Below are 18,130 nucleotides of genomic sequence, written 5' to 3'. Positions count from 1 at the left end.
TACTGCGAGATTATCGGATAAAAATAATTACCGTGATCGAAAGACATCCAAAACGTTGCGCAGAAACAACAACCGCATTGTTTACAAACGGATTGGCCGCCGATCACGGGCGCCGCCATCTTTAAGGTCACGTGTGCCTTGACGTTTGCCGTGACGTGCGACCAGGACCTGTCCAGGATGCATTGCGTTCGCCCAGCACGCTTTCGTCTACGGAGCAATACCGCAATACATTGAATGCCACCCCTGTGATTGGATGGGATTGAAATGGATACCACTCGCAATCTGCAAAAGTAGTGAATTGTTGGTGCAGATTTGATAAGCGCCACCTAGGGAGCGTAAGGCACGTCGGGAATTGTCGTCTGCTTCCGTCGTTGTACCGCTGCCGGCAGAACCACCTGCTGGGACACGTTCTGTTGTCGGTATGATTTTTAAACAAATCTACATGAATAGTTGGAATATAAGAGGCAAGAATGTTTATATCCATGAAATCCAGCTGTTAAATATAAGATTGTACAGCACAGCGCCGTTTTTGTTATGATTTCGTTGTGATCGCCGTGTTCACTAGGCCTAACACCGACGACAAAACGTATTATTTTCAGTTGGATATCGATGGATGAGCATAAGTTGAAACTGATTTCCGAGAAATTTATATTAGGATGTACATTTGCAGCGTAAAATCAGGTTAGTCTGAAAATTTTTTGTCACGAAATCCCCGCTTCACTGTTTGTTTTCGTCGCCATTTTGGGTGGCAGTATGGTGTCATGGCGACCCCCTTGGTAAAAAGCAAACCAATCAGAGGAACGAAACTGTGATTGACAGGTCGAGCCTCTTTTTGTGACTCCTCCCAATGGCCAGACTCCCTTTTAATATACGGCTCTGGGCGAGAGCTGCCGAGAACGACAGCTGGCGACCAATTAGGATACACAGAAAGGCCACGCCTCCTGATTTTTCGTCTGCTTTGGACGACGGACTGCCACTGTGGTAGGAACATGAAAATCGTGCGCGCTGACGGGGCGGCGGAAATGCGCCTCTACTTCCGCTGCCCGCTCACGACGCCGCGTCGGGCGTCGCCAAGTGAGAAATGGCCCTAACACATTCAGCAGAGTTTTTTTACAACATCAACCCTGTCGGATCGGAGTTTGATTGTTTCGTGTAAACATCGCGTCCGTAATAGATGTAACAAGAAGTACTTATAGCCGTACGTGCATGCTTTCATTACTGTGGACACTAACGGCGATGTACAGGGTGTGCGCTGATAGCGGTTTAGGGCCAGTTCTCACTTGGCGACGCCCGACGCGGCGTCGTGAGCGGGCGCCGGAAATAGACGCGGATTTCCGGAGTCGGGAGAGGAGAAACGTCGACCCAAAAAACTGCCATGCCGAACTTCTTTCACGGCGTCGTCGAGAGCTGCCGAGAACGACAGCTGGCGACCAATTAGGTGACACAGAAAGGCCACGCCTCCTGATTTTTCGCCTGCTTTGGACGATGGACAGTTCTCACTTGGCGACGCCCGACGCGGCGTCGTGAACGGACGGCGGAAGTAGACGGGCATTTCCGCCGCCCCGTCAAGGCGCATGATTTTCATGTTCCCACCACAGTGGCATTCCGTCGCCCAAAGCAGACGAAAACTGAAGAGGCGTGGCCTTTCTCTGTCATCTTATTGGTCGTCAGTGTATCGTTCTCGCCACCTCTCGCCGACGTCGTGAAAGAGACCGGCATGGCAATTGTTTTGGCTCGACGTCTCTCCTCTTCCAACGCCGGAAATGCACGTCTATTTCCGCCGCCAGCTCGAGACGTCGCGTCGGGCGTCGCCAAGTGAGAACTGGCCCTTACAGTGTACCACTGTGGTGGGAACATGAAAATCGCGCGCGCTGACGGGGCGGCGGAAATGCGCCTCTACTTCCTCCGCCCGCTCACGCCGCCGCCTCGGGCGTCGCCAAGTGAAAACTGGCCCTTACATGCGCCGACGTGGGTATTATTTATCTGCGCACACCCTGCAGGGTGTGTGCAGATAAATAATACCCACGTGGAACCAAGTTCTACATGTAGAACTTGGTTTTGCGTGGTGTACGTTATGTATCGATGCGCGTTGTATTTGTATTCTCTTGGCTATTAATTGGATGCAATAGATCCTTCTAGATTTTTGCTGCTCTCATTTCTGTTTACACATGGCGTGGCGGCGCCTGGATGCGCGAGATGAGAAATATACGCCATATACGCTTCGGGGGAGGAGGAGGAGGAGTGTCGTTGGGAGGAACCCGAGAGGTCTGCCTGCCTGATTAGGCGGCATGTTTCTCGGGAAGGGAAAGGTGGTGGGGAGGAGGAGAGGAAGGGTGAAGTGGAAGACCGAGCGGAATCCGCTCGGGGGGAGGATAGCTGCGTCCATGGGCCGACTTCAGGGGAACTGTGCCGGCATACGCCTATTACACATCTGAGGGAAACCCAGGAAAAACCCCAGACGGCACAGCCGGCCCGCGGATTCGAACCGCGGACCTCCCAGTCTCCAAGCGTGTCCCATTCGGGTAGCATCCAGATGACCAGAATATACGGCAACAGATCACCCTCCCTTATCCTTTAGAGCAGTGGCTCTCAACTTATGCTATTCGAGGGAACCCATGATTGCGTCAGTACGACCTCAAGAAACTTACCATACACTGGGGTAACTGCGCAGAAGTGAGTGAGACGAACTACTAGATGTCGTACAGGTAGCAAAACTTTGTTTCGTATAACTGATTATTTAATTGCGTAATTATAATTTATTTAACTGTTTCGTCCCAAGATGTCGCTTGAGTTTTCCCGGATTCATTCAGCTGTTTCACAATCCTTTCCCGCAGATAATGCGGTGTGGGTTGCCACTCTTGCTTGTAAATCCATATAAGTCCATAAGTAGGCAGGAGAGTAGCTTCGAAGTTTCTCCGAAGTATCTTCAACTTTCCAAGTGCTTGTAATGCTTTCGAAACACAAGAGAAAAGCAAAACCGCTGTGCGGAGAAATTGTCGGGTTGAGTTGCGCGACCCATGAAGACGACAGCTGCTGGCTCTACTCTTCACAATGATCGTAAGCCGCGGCAACCTGGTCCTGCAATATCGATGTAAATCCCACGGTCCGAGGCTGTCCGAGAGCGACACTTGGAAGGCGGTCAAGTTACATTCCCGGGTGCTGAACAGTACCATGTTCGGGGAACCTCAGGACAAGGCCCGCGGAACCCTGGTTGAGAAACACTGCTTTAGACCGCCTTTAGAGCCCCTGGCCGCTATGTCATATCGCCTTACCACGACCTAGTACTATTCGTCGTGCACATTACTGCGTAGAGTCCCCGGAGACTCCTTCGCAGGCGCCAGACAAGCTACAGTTAGGAGCCGAGTTTCACTACCTCACGCTTCACACTGCGAAGTAGGTCAGACAGCTCTTCGTAGAGGAAAAGTTGAAGAGCGTTTTTTCTCATTTTTGCAGAAAATTAATCGATTTCACGGAGTTTCGAAATTGATGTACCGCTATGTAAAGCCGCCAGGATGCAGTCCCAGCACTACTGGCGGCGGCGGCGGCGCCAGGCGAAAATGGCGTAGCTCTGGCCGTTTCCAATGCAGAAGACACTCTAAGTTCCCATGAGCCCTTGCGTGCTTTTTTTTACGCTTACCAGTACGCTTTTTTTTAAAGCAAAACTTGTAAAGCTACGGGCTCTGCGCCACGATATGTCGCCACGACAGCCGCGCCGCGGCATTTTGACATCTCTCTCGACTCCAACAAACGAACGCACCTTGTAGGTTGTGTTTTGCGACCTCCGCATGGCACGTGTAAGCACGCGACAACTGATTAATATGGCTGCCCCGCTGCAGGTTTGCACCACGGAGGAACGGTCAGGCGTCCGTTTCCTCAATTGTGAGCGAAGGCGTGAAACCCATTGACAGCCACCATTCCACGAATGCACGACAGCGTCGGCATATCACTGCAGCAAGTGCATGAATGCATGTAAGTTCGCAGGTGGCAACACAAGTGTGTTGGGCTTGCCACGACCGGAGAGCCTGCGCACTGCTGTAGCGGCCGAAACTATCGAAGTCATGTGCGTTCTCAGGATTTTTTCCAGGGGAAGGCAAAGCTTGCAACCAATAGACACTAGAATGACGACAATAGCCGAAACATCTGATATGCAGGGGATGCGGTGGATAAGATTAGGATTACTATCATCTTGATCTGATCGTGATCTTGTAGCTCCACAGGGGGTACTCGGCACACCCATGCCCTCCTCTCGGAACGCCCATGATCGAAGCCCCATTTTTTTGGGACCATCAGGGTACAATTATTGAACATCTGCCTAGGGGACAAACAGTGAACAGCCAAGATACTGTGATCTCCACGCGGCATATTTGAAGCCCCCCTTGAGAACAAACCGTCGTGGACTGCTCGCAAAGAGTGTACTGCTCCGACATGACGACGCCTGGTCGCATACGTATGAAACTTCAACTATCCGCGTTCTTCGATTTGAGTGTCTTCCACACCTGCCATATTCGCTTGACCTCACGTCGACGGACCAAACTGGACCAACCACCCCTCACGATAGAGAAGATTCTTAGGGCATGGCCCTCAAAAGAACAGTGCCATCCGGACCAAACTGGACCAACCGACCCTCATGATAGAGGAGATCCTTGGGGCCTGGCCATCAAAAGAACAGTGTGACATTTGGTCTACAGTCTACCTTTGGTGACCCGAACAATGAACATCAAGTACGGCGCAATTCGGCCCTTCACCATCCCAAATTTCTGAGACACCATCGACGAGCACTACCAAGGCAAGCTGTTCCTGGAAGCCACAGCTATTACTTGACGCATCACGTCCTGGTCACCATAGAGGCGGTGGTGTCCCTTTACATGAGTCCCGACCGGCGATGATGGTATGCCACGAAGAGGCGATGACAGTGGCCTATCTCCACGGCCGCGCCGGTGCTCCATGCGCATGGCCATCGTCGTCGTTGTCCATGGCCCGCTACAGTGTCATCTGGACCAAACTCGACCAACCGACCCTCACAATAGAGAAGACCATTTGGGGCCCGGCCATAAAAAGAACAGTACCATCTGGACCAACGGACCCTCACGCTAGAGAAGATTCTCGGGGCCTGGCCCACAAAAGAACAGTGCCATCTGGACCAACCGACCCTCACGATAGAGATGATTCGTGGGGCCTGGCCCCCAAAAGAACAGTACCATCGGGACCAAACTGGACCAACCGACCCTCACGATAGAGAGGATTCCTGGGTCCTGGCCCTCAACAGAACAGTGGCACCTGGACCAAACTGGACCAACCGACCCTCACGACAGAGAAGATTCTTGGGTCCTGGCCCTCAAAAGAACAGTGGCATGTGGACCAAACTGGACCAACCGACGCTCACGATATAGAAGATTCTTGGGGCCTGGCCCTCAAAAGAACAGTGCCCTCTGGACCAAACTGGACCAACCGACGCTCACGATATAGAAGATTCTTGGGGCCTGGCCCTCAAAAGAACAGTGCCCTCTGGACCAAACTGGACCAACCGACCCTCACGATATAGAAGATTCTTGGGGCTTGGCCCGCAAAAGAACAGTGCCCTCTGGACCAAACTGGACCAACCGACCCTCACGATATAGAAGATTCTTGGGGCCTGGCCCTCAAAAGAACAGTGCCCTCTGGACCAAACTGGACCAACCGACCCTCACGATATAGAAGATTCTTGGGGCCTGGCCCTCAAAAGAACAGTGCCCTCTGGACCAAACGACCCTCACGATATAGAAGATTCTTGGGGCCTGGCCCTCAAAAGAACAGTGCCCTCTGGACCAAACTGGACCAACCGACCCTCACGATATAGAAGATTCTTGGGGCCTGGCCCTCAAAAGAACAGTGCCCTCTGGACCAAACTGGACCAACCGACCCTCACGATATAGAAGATTCTTGGGGCCTGGCCCTCAAAAGAACAGTGCCCTCTGGACCAAATTGGACCAACCGACGCTCACGATATAGAAGATTCTTGGGGCCTGGCCCTCAAAAGAACAGTGCCCTCTGGACCAAACTGGACCAACCGACCCTCACGATATAGAAGATTCTTGGGGCCTGGCCCTCAAAAGAACAGTGCCCTCTGGACCAAACTGGACCAACCGACGCTCACGATATAGAAGATTCTTGGGGCCTGGCCCTCAAAAGAACAGTGCCCTCTGGACCAAACTGGACCAACCGACCCTCACGATATAGAAGATTCTTGGGGCTTGGCCCGCAAAAGAACAGTGCCCTCTGGACCAAACTGGACCAACCGACCCTCACGATATAGAAGATTCTTGGGGCCTGGCCCTCAAAAGAACAGTGCCCTCTGGACCAAACTGGACCAACCGACCCTCACGATATAGAAGATTCTTGGGGCTTGGCCCGCAAAAGAACAGTGCCCTCTGGACCAAACTGGACCAACCGACGCTCACGATATAGAAGATTCTTGGGGCCTGGCCCTCAAAAGAACAGTGCCCTCTGGACCAAACTGGACCAACCGACGCTCACGATATAGAAGATTCTTGGGGCCTGGCCCTCAAAAGAACAGTGCCCTCTGGACCAAACTGGACCAACCGACCCTCACGATATAGAAGATTCTTGGGGCCTGGCCCTCAAAAGAACAGTGCCCTCTGGACCAAACTGGACCAACCGACGCTCACGATATAGAAGATCCTTGGGGCTTGGCCCGCAAAAGAACAGTGCCCTCTGGACCAAACTGGACCAACCGACGCTCACGATATAGAAGATTCTTGGGGCCTGGCCCTCAAAAGAACAGTGCCCTCTGGACCAAACTGGACCAACCGACCCTCACGATATAGAAGATTCTTGGGGCTTGGCCCGCAAAAGAACAGTGCCCTCTGGACCAAACTGGACCAACCGACGCTCACGATATAGAAGATTCTTGGGGCCTGGCCCTCAAAAGAACAGTGCCCTCTGGACCAAACTGGACCAACCGACCCTCACGATATAGAAGATTCTTGGGGCTTGGCCCGCAAAAGAACAGTGCCCTCTGGACCAACCGACGCTCACGATATAGAAGATTCTTGGGGCCTGGCCCTCAAAAGAACAGTGCCCTCTGGACCAAACTGGACCAACCGACGCTCACGATATAGAAGATTCTTGGGGCCTGGCCCTCAAAAGAACAGTGCCCTCTGGACCAAACTGGACCAACCGACCCTCACGATATAGAAGATTCTTGGGGCTTGGCCCGCAAAAGAACAGTGCCCTCTGGACCAACCGACGCTCACGATATAGAAGATTCTTGGGGCCTGGCCCTCAAAAGAACAGTGCCCTCTGGACCAAACTGGACCAACCGACGCTCACGATATAGAAGATTCTTGGGGCTTGGCCCGCAAAAGAACAGTGCCCTCTGGACCAAACTGGACCAACCGACGCTCACGATATAGAAGATTCTTGGGGCCTGGCCCTCAAAAGAACAGTGCCCTCTGGACCAAACTGGACCAACCGACGCTCACGATATAGAAGATTCTTGGGGCTTGGCCCGCAAAAGAACAGTGCCCTCTGGACCAAACTGGACCAACCGACGCTCACGATATAGAAGATTCTTGGGGCCTGGCCCTCAAAAGAACAGTGCCCTCTGGACCAAACTGGACCAACCGACGCTCACGATATAGAAGATTCTTGGGGCCTGGCCCTCAAAAGAACAGTGCCCTCTGGACCAAACTGGACCAACCGACCCTCACGATATAGAAGATTCTTGGGGCTTGGCCCGCAAAAGAACAGTGCCCTCTGGACCAACCGACGCTCACGATATAGAAGATTCTTGGGGCCTGGCCCTCAAAAGAACAGTGCCCTCTGGACCAAACTGGACCAACCGACGCTCACGATATAGAAGATTCTTGGGGCCTGGCCCTCAAAAGAACAGTGCCCTCTGGACCAAACTGGACCAACCGACCCTCACGATATAGAAGATTCTTGGGGCTTGGCCCGCAAAAGAACAGTGCCCTCTGGACCAACCGACGCTCACGATATAGAAGATTCTTGGGGCCTGGCCCTCAAAAGAACAGTGCCCTCTGGACCAAACTGGACCAACCGACGCTCACGATATAGAAGATTCTTGGGGCTTGGCCCTCAAAAGAACAGTGCCCTCTGGACCAAACTGGACCAACCGACGCTCACGATATAGAAGATTCTTGGGGCCTGGCCCTCAAAAGAACAGTGCCCTCTGGACCAAACTGGACCAACCGACCCTCACGATAGAGAAGATTCTTGGGGCCTGCCCCACAAAAGAACAGTGCCATCAAGCTGGGAACTACCTCCTACAGTTCCTGAAAGACTCCAACCTGATGAGACTTTAACCACCCCCTCCTCATCCCCTTCCCTCCCCCATCATTTCGTTTCTTTTTATTATTTTTCTTTGTAGTTTTTTTCCGAAAGAGTAGCAGGTTGGTGGAAGAAAGTGTGCAACTACAAGATGAATTACCTAAAATTAATTAAGTTTTTAATTAGGGAATTTGGTACAAAAGCGAGATAGCAGATTGAGAGACTATCCTAGTTGCAAGCATTTCACGTTTAAAAAATCATGAAACACGCACGTGCGTCAAAATATCCATCCCAGAATTTTGATATACAAATGAGCCGTAACCGAAAGCGCGGCGACCGAGAACGCGGGGAGTACAGCTCACATTTCACGTCAGAGAGCCACGTGATTTGCAGCGATGGAGATAATTGGAGTAGGTGCCGCTCAGCTGGCCAGATAAACCGCTTTCCGGGGCAGATAAGCATTAGTCGGCGAGGGTGATGCGCTCCTCAGGCGCGCTTTTTCGGTTCCGGCTCATTTGCATACCGAAATTCAGCGATGGATATTTCATGGCAAGCGCTCTTTTCTTGATTTTTAGAAGATAGAGTGGATTTCAACGAGCATTGTCTTCCGTTCTGTTATCTCGCTTTTTCCCGAAAATACAAAATTAAAGAGTTAATTAATGAATTGCAGGTAATTAGTCATCTTGTAGTTACATACTCTCTTCGAGAGGATGGCCGCCTGGCCGTAGAACTCAAGTGCAAAAACGACATCTATGCTGCTCTCATAGCTTTTTTAATAAAAATTCTGTAAAGGCTAAGAAAACACCCTGTATTATGATGAAGATATGACCGACGCGAAAGTAGAAGATAAAATTAAGAAATGCAGTGGAAGTGAAATGTTAGGGTACTAAGGTTCACCCTGATCAAGATGGTTTATGTATTTTCAAAAATGTAAATTTTACAGTTAAGTTCCATAAAGCTGTCCTTATAACACTTTCCATTATTTCCATTCATTCAAACCTCGATTTATGACGGATTTTCGAGAAACTTTGACACACACGCGTACATTGGATGATGATGAGGTGGGCGATTCACCGCCACTGTGGCGGTACACTGCCCTATTGCACATTGGGAACGGATGAGGGGATGATGAGGGGATGATGATGGGAAGAGCACTTTCAGAGATCCATCGCCAGACCGGTGGAGCGTAGGAACTCCGCAAGAAGACGAAGACCTTGCATCTGGTGGGCAGCGTTCGACCACGGTCCGAGAATCTTCCCGAGGTTGAACGGCCGTTTGTCAATACGTTGCATAGCAACTTCCATGAGTGCACGCTCTTGGTGATATTGTCCACAAGCCAGAACGAAGTGGCAGAGGTCGTCGTGCACTCCATAAGTGGGGCAGAAGGAAGATGAGGTGGAGCCGAGACGGTGTTTAAAGGCATGTGTAAAGGCGAGTGAGCTACGTCGTGTTGCCATTCAGCCTGCATCTTGGGGCCGGTGAGTGTCGGAAAGGAGGTATCTACGGTCGCCCGGACACATCATTATCGGGGAAAGAGCTGCGTGCTGATGGGCGCTAAAGGCGGCTCTGTTTGCTTCCTCATTACCGCTGATGCCGACATGTCCGGAGATCCATTGCAATGCGACAGTGTGCCCTGCACCGGCCGCGTTCTTATAAACTTACAGGATGTCAAAGACAACAGGACTGAGGGAGCCGCGTATCCCCAAGTTGGCCACACACTGGAGCGCGGGTCTTGAGTTTGTAAACACGACCCAGGACTGATCAGGGCTGGCTGATATTTTTTGCACAGCAAAGAGAATGGCGTAGATCTCGGTAAACGTAGATGAGGTTCTGCGCGAAAGATAGTAACCACAGGAGACTGACGATGGAATGACAAACGCTGAGGACGAGCCATCCCGAGTAGATGAACCGTCAGTGAAAACCGACGTTGACGACGTATACCTATCATTCATTCATCATGCCCAGGGTAAGCAGTTTGGCAACACGGGGCTGTATCCGTTTTCCTTCCATGCAGGCCAGGAACAGTTAGGCAAATGACTGGGCTTGGCAGAGACCATGGAGGGGTATTGGGAGCCACTGTCTTCACCACGAAACGCGAAACGCTAGGCTTCAGCTTTGACCGTTCGTTTGTTGATTATGTAAAGGTGTGTGCAGATAAAGTATAGGTATATCCACATTTGCGCACGTAAGACGTTAGCTGCTCACCGAACGAACTTCCAGTGACGCACAACGACGCATTTATGCGATGAAAACCGACACAAGAAAAATCCTGGCAACAAAACTATGCGGAACAAACTAATAGTCACGCAAACTTTGCTCTCCGTGCATTTCGAATGGGCCGTACCGACGACAACGTGGCGGACTTCGGATAATTGTGTGCGGGTACCGCTAGGTGCGCTAACGGTGCCGAAACCGGGAAAAGCCACAGTATCCAATCCATCCATCCATTCCAAAACAGAAATGTGGGATTTCACTTCGCTTCGGGACTTTCATTCCCACGTGGGACTTCATTTCGGTTTCTGCACCGGTGGCACACCTGGCGGTAGCTGGATGCAACCGTGAAGAGACCGCCAGGCCCCATAGGAAATACGCGGAGAGCAAAGCTTGCGTGACATGACAATATGTTTTGTAACGCAGAGCTGGGTTACCACGATGTTTTGTTGCTTTCGATCGCGTGAATGCGTAGTTGTGCACCAACGGTGGTTCGTCCGCGCAAATATGGGCGTACTTTATCTGCACACGCCCCGTATACCGTATATACAGGGTGTTTCAGTTAAATCCCCGGGCTAAATAATTCGCGAACCGGTGCACCAATCGAATAACTTTCTTTTTTACAAGTATCTGTCCAATACCGCCTACAAGATGCGCACCGCGTGAATGAGCGGGAGGCGCTCATTATTTAAATAAAAATGCAAATGAGTTTCGTAAAAAAGCGTAACTTCAAAAGCAGGGCGCTGTCGGTATTAAAATGGGTACTACCCCTTTTGGGACCTTCAGTGGACACCTTTCAGAGAAAAATCTGCCACCGAAGCGGGTCATTTGTTGCAGTAATTAATTGGTTTCGGTTTACGTATTTTTGTCGCGGCTGGTCGCGGCGAAGCGCAAAAAGACGCTCTTTCACTCCCTTATTCATCAATGAATTACGTCCTTACACCAATGAATTACGTCCTTTTGCGCTTCGCCGCGACCAGCCGCGACAAAAATACGTAAACCGAAAACAATTAATTACTGCAACAAATGACCCGCTTCGGTGGCAGATTTTTCTCTGAAAGGTGTCCACTGAAGGTCCCAAAAGGGGTAGTACCATTTTAATACCGACAGCGCCCTGCTTTAGAAGTTACGCTTTTTTACGAAACTCATTTGCATTTTTATTTAAATAATGAGCGCCTCCCGCTCATTCACGCGGTGCGCATCTTGTAGGCGGTATTGGACAGATACTTGTAAAAAAGAAAGTTATTCGATTGGTGCACCGGTTCGCGAATTATTTAGCCCGGGGATTTAACTGAAACACCCTGTATATAAGCCATGCAATTCGAAAATTTGTTTCAATGAAAAAGTGGCCTGCCAATTAGTGAGTGTTATATCGACCAGCAGTAGTGCTTCTTGCATGGTGTGCATTCTAGAAAAAGCTTCCTTGTTTCACGTGCCTCTAAGACAGGAAACAGTTTTGAGTAGGGTAATGACCATGATGTTCATAACGCTATTGCAGGCGTACAGACATGTAATGGCCACACTTTTGGGTCGTCCTCTTTTGCCACAGCTCTTTGAACGGCTATTTTTCGTAAATGCTTTTATGTAACTGCTTAGATGCCACACTCAACTACTAAGGTACTAAGGTACACGGTTCCTCTTACTGGATTAATACACGCAACTGCGGATTAATGGCTGCCCCAATGGCGTAGCCGGGGGTGAGCGGGTCCGGAAATTGGAACCCTCCCCCGAAATCATACCTTTAATTGGTAGTGCATTTGGGAGAAGAAAAACGAGGGTGAAACTCTTCTCAACCCGTAGAACCCCTCCCGAAATATTTTTTCTCGCTCCGTTACTGGGCTATACGTATATTGGATTTTAGTTGCACCAGTTTATCGTCGCGGTAATTAATCCGCCAAAGCTTATTCACCGCGCTCAGTAAAGGACACCACCAAAGAAAAAGCGCAAACAGGCCTCCCAGACGAGCAAACACGGAATAGCTTTTTACACGTCATTATCACAAGAGCGTTAAGAAGTGCTGAAAGAAACAACAGGGAAAAAAGTGAGAAAAGAAAAGACACGTTTGAGAGGTGTCCGTAAGAGAAAAGAAACCGTTTCGCAGTGATTTCGTCACAATTTCACCACAACGCAGCAGACGCGAAAAAGTTGACGGAATGTTACTGTGATGCACTTTGGTGATTTCGAAAGTAATCCGAATCTAATCCACCCCACGTTTCGTTTATAGCGATCTGAAAGGTAACGAAACAAAGTGTCCCGAACGGAAATGCACAAAGAGGCATTACAGAAGCTCTGTGGGGTCACCTCATCCAAGCAGAGAATATCGTGTGTCAAATGAAACCCGATGCCATGACACAGTGAGAAAGTGTTCGTCACTTTCGGCTCGTCACCTGGTTTCCACGATAAAATAGCGCATGGGGATGGATTGGCAACGACCTGGCAAGTAGTAATCGACAAGAAACCAGGGCGATAAAAACCTGGGCTTTCAGTACGAGAAAAAAAGACTCCTTTGTTTTACTTTTTGTCGCTAAAGCTCAGGATGTTATCATCATGGACCCCATACGCCAGCTTGTCTACGTTTTTGACATATTATCTATAAGACAAGAACACGGCTGCCGGTCCCACCCACGAGTGTCACTGGCGATTGTATCGGAACCGTTGGAACAACGCGTGGCCTGCAATAACGAAGCAAAGGGATCTGTGATCTACTTTGTGCTTTGAAAACTCCCTGGGACAGAAAAGCCGACAACCGCTGAGGGCAAGGAAGCAGTCCACACGTCCTGATCTTGCACATCGAAATTCAACCTACAAACCACTTTTGGTGCCCCACTGAACCCTATGAAGCATATAGCTCCAAGGGTGGTTTCCACCATGGACTGGCTGGAACAATATAAACACCAGGCCCGTGAGGAAGAATGCCAGGAAAAGGAGGATGACGCGAAAGGCGCATGGGAACGGAAGCGGGCAAGCAAGCACTAGGTGATCGGTACTTCCTAAGAATCATGGGAAAAGGGTCGACTTCCGTGTCTACGCTAGGAGACGACGCACGCTATAGGTGCATGCTGGAGGTGGATGTGCCTGGCTCTAGAAACATCTTTAGAAAGCGGTAAAGCGCGACTGTCAGAACCTGACTAATAGACTGTGTTTTTCTCTGTGTGTACATAAATTAATTTACCGACGGAAAGCACGCACGTAATGTAACATTGAGTATAACGGCTGCAACAAGCAAACTTCAAGCGTGCGTCACGTGTGTAAGCAGCGATTTTCAGCCGCAGCTGAAAATAAAAAAATGCGTTAAAATCAAAATGTCAAAAATTCGTTTTTGATGTTGTGGGTTTCATATTCTTCCATACATTCATATGTAGGATAAGTACGCAGCATTACCGTCGCTGTGCCAGTACCTGGCATTGTAGTCCTGAAGGATTCGGAATAGTCTGCCCTTCACAACAGCGCAACAGCCGCCCATACTGCTTCAGAAGCGACTGGGAAACCAATTTTAAACAGCAGCGACCACAAAGCACCTTGAATATCGCAACCTGTGAGGCGCTTGACACGGAAGCGAGGACACTGACGTCATTTCCGCACGAAATTACCGGTGACCTAAGCGGGTCCGCGCACGTCACGATTATTAGTATCAACAATGAATCTTGAGACAGTGATAAGGCTCTCTGAGCCCTTACTTTCCGCATATTTGAACAATCTTAGTGGGATACATTGAGTTCACTTCCGGAAATAATCGGGATTTTACCCTGATCATTCATTAAACGCCCGTGGAGATGTGCAGCTTACGAGCAAATGATAATTCACGCTGAATATATGCTGTGCCTCCACAGCGACCTGCCCATCGGCATGCTGTCTGTATCCTCCGTAGACAGCTTTGAACCCGTAAAGGCCGCCTCTGCTTTGAAGGGCAAGAACTTACTGTAGCAGCCGCATTCAGTACGTCTAATGTTCTTATCGAGGAACCCTAGAGGAAGGGTCTTCTGGACACAACACCTCGACCGTGTATCCAGTAGTGAGGCTTCAATGCACGCAGCACTCGTCTGGGACAGGGAGCCATGCGGATGCCACGGGAAGTTTCATCCGAAGATTCGTACAAAAATGCAATGCGAGCAATACATTAGTGAGTTTTAGTGCATCGTACGCTATTGCCTTTGCGTATGTAAGGGATAGCGTGGTGATTCTGCGCACTGCGCGAAGCTCTCTTTATGCTTTGAGCGTGCGCAGAGTCACCAACGCTATCCCTTACGTACGCAAAGGCGATAGAGTACGTATACTCTTATTTCAGCAACAATAAGATACTACTAGTAAATCGGGGACACTTTCCGACGATCCAGCAGCGCTCTTGTAGTAGCCATGTCGACGACATTGCAATCTGAGCATTACATCTCAAAACCTCCAGCGTCTCGCTCGCCGTCAGCTGCGACCATTCTGCGAATCATTGTCCCCACTGTATAGGAACATGCATGGTAAGCTTTAAACAGCCTATATGTATGCTCCGTTACAGCGGAGACCCGCCGCCCTACGCTTCATTGCGTCCGGGATCCTTCACGACCTGCTGCCACCGTGTCAACGCCGTTGTACTCAGTAAAGTATATATCTTTCGTTACACATAGGAAGTTCCAGGAGAAGAGCTAATGAGTGACTTTATTGTTCTGTTCGCAACATCGAGGACAGACTTCGTCGTAATCGCATACCAAGCAATCAATTCTAAGCACCCTCCTACAGTTGGCTTTGGCGAACAGATCATGCAGGAGCGGGAATGTCTTGGACTCCTGCAGATTTTCCCTTGCACTTTCTGTATTGAATCCTGGGTATAGGGTGGAATCATTCCGTCCTGTTACTTTGACCAGCTGTAACATTATGAAGTGCCTCTCGACACATAGCAGGGTTTATCGAGTCGCACCAGTGCCTTCTACACAAAATGCCGGGATTTCGAGTGACACCATGCGCGATGGACAACCTCGATAGCACTGAACCAAAAGTAGAGTTAAACTAAATAACTGACAGTTGCGGTCTGACTGCCGCGTATCTCATGCACCGCACATCATAGTAATTAGATGAACTCTAATTAAATTGGCGTTTTATTCCATTTTTAAAGTCAGTAATGTATTCTATTCCTGCTCAACTTACATGGGGCAAACTCGAAAACACGTTGTCTTAGAGTACGTGAAAAACAGCGATAAACTGAACATTTAGCCTCTTGCAATAACTGCTTTGGGAACATACCAATCTAGACGTGAAATCTGTAGCAGCTTCCCTGAATATTTACTACTGCACTTCCACCATCTCATATGCGGTGAGTCAGCCCTATCGCCATTCCTCTGTAAGCGCTACATAGACCACCTTTCGCTTTTTGGTGTCTTTGTTCTTCTACCGATAATGTTTCATTGTTCGCTTGAGTCTTGTGTCGTCTTGGCTTTGGGCATTCCCTCGCCCGACGCGGGGTGCACCTACGGGCGGCGGAAGTCCCGCGTTGTGAGAGCAAAAATGTCGAGCCCAAGAATTTGACATGCTGAACTTTCTTCACGACCAGGACGCGCACTCATCCTCTTCATAACGCCCGTTTTTTCTCAAACACACATACATGCACATACACTGAGCACAGGGGGATAGACCTGTGCGCCGATGGCAATGTGACAGGCGGCGGAGTCATACTGGTTTTGGCATCGGCAAAGGCAACGAGTAGTGCGCGATAAGTATAATATCTAACCACGTGGTGATAAGAAAATATCGAGTTTTATTTACGTCGAATGGTAAAACTGAGCAATTCTTTTTTTCTTCTTTTTGATCGAGAGAGAGAGGTGATGACCCCTCCTGCTGTCACCTTTCACTAGACCTGTACGAATAGTGGTTTGAAAACCGAAGCGAATACGTAGCGAATAACCGATTTGGATATTCGATTACGAAGCGGATAACTATAGAACCGAAGCGAATACGAATCGATGTTGATGTTGATGAAGAAAAATAACAGGGAGAGATTGAATTCGTCACACGACAAATTCGGCTACTCTCATAAACAGACCCCCACCCAATGGGAAAGTAATAAAAAAAAAGGAGAGAGAGAAACCCCCCGCTTTCGCGATAACGACAATACGAATCGAATAGTTGCAAAGTCGAACGGCTTGCATGCATATGCTGCGTGGAAATCAAGTGCAAACGTACAGGAAACGTAAGCAGAGAACATACAGGGTGTCCACGCTAAGTGTGAACAGATTTTTAAAAAATATATATAACACTTTTTCCAAGATGAAATCAATTGCAATATAGCATATGCTAAAGGGCACTCCCTAGCAGGGCATTAGCAAAGTCCAAAGGCAATGTCTTAATTAACTTCTTAATTATAAAAGCTACAAAGTTGTCCCAATGAGAACATCTGTTCCTTTCGGTCACCTGATATCGTAGCCGTTTTCAGAACAAAAATCCGCTCGATAGATCGCCCGCAAAAAATTCGTGAAGGAACGCCATTTTTTTCTTTATTTTGTTCATTGCGCTTCTTAGAAGACGCGTCTTTCTTTCACCCCCAATGTGAGAGGGAGAAAGAGCACACTATCGCCTCTCGCGTCCTGGAAAAAGATTAAAAGGAAACAGAAAATGCAACCCAAGATAAGGCCAGTTCCGATAGAGTCACCCGATACATTTGTTTTGTTTCTCATCTTCGACGCATGAGGCGGCACTGTGCTCCTTCCCCCTCTCCCGTTGGGGATGAAGGAAATACGCGTCTTCTAAGAAGCGTAATGAACAAAATAAAGAAAAAAATGGCGTTCCTTCACGAATTTTTTGCGGGCGATCTATCGAACGGATTTTTGTTCTGAAAACGGCTACGATATCAGGTGACCGAAAGGAACAGATGTTCTCATTGGGACAACTTTGTAGCTTTTATAATTAAAAAGTTAATTAATGAAAGTTAATTAAGACATTGCCTTTGGACTTTGCTAATGCCCTGCTAGGGAGTGCCCTTCAGCATATGCTATATTGCAATTGATTTCATCTTGGAAAAAGTGTTATATATATTTTTAAAAAATCTGTTCACACTTAGGGTGGACACTCTGTATATATTTTAATTTGCAGCGCTATACAAGCGTCAATCTCGGTCAGTATGCATTCAGAAGGTGGTGTTGCCGAGCAGAAACACTAGCTACTCTACGTGATCCGGCAGGAGACTCTCCCTTCTGGATGTCACGGTAAGGCCACAGACGGAGAATAGTCGTTCGCTCGCTACTCGAATATTTCTGTGGCCCGTTGGTAAGCTTCTTCTACAGCTGGCACCCTGTAGTGCGCCACCATCATAGTGGATATTCTGTGCACTATGCAAGAGAAAACGAGGACGAAGCCCACCTCGTTTTGCACTTAAACAGTGTCTCTGGCGGTTTCGCTGTAGATTAACTGTTTGTTCTTGCGTGGCTTTTTGCGCGGCAACTATTCGAATATATTCGGTATGGAAGAGGCATTCGATTTGATTCGCAATTCGAATACCGAAATTCCTATTCGGTTCGGAATTCGAATCGAACATATAAGTATTCGCCTCGATATTCGAAAAATACGAATATTCGCATTCGAAAATTCGAATATCGAATGGGAGACAGGATAGCCATGGTAGCTGCCGTTCTCTGCTCTTCCAAAACATAGGAAG

General features: G+C 49.0%; 1 protein-coding gene across 2 annotated transcripts in view; it reads right to left on the bottom strand.

Annotated features, from left to right (window-relative positions):
* Nucleotides 1-18,130, bottom strand: part of LOC135377773 (CD109 antigen-like) — a 225,577-nt gene that overhangs the window by 23,425 nt on the left and 184,022 nt on the right. The gene's annotated exons all lie outside the window — the stretch shown is intronic.

This window comes from Ornithodoros turicata, chromosome 1 (assembly GCF_037126465.1).
Source record: "Ornithodoros turicata isolate Travis chromosome 1, ASM3712646v1, whole genome shotgun sequence".
Taxonomy (NCBI): domain Eukaryota; kingdom Metazoa; phylum Arthropoda; class Arachnida; order Ixodida; family Argasidae; genus Ornithodoros; species Ornithodoros turicata.
The sequence above is the reverse complement of the archived record's forward strand: the minus strand, read 5'-3'. Positions and strand labels throughout refer to the sequence as shown.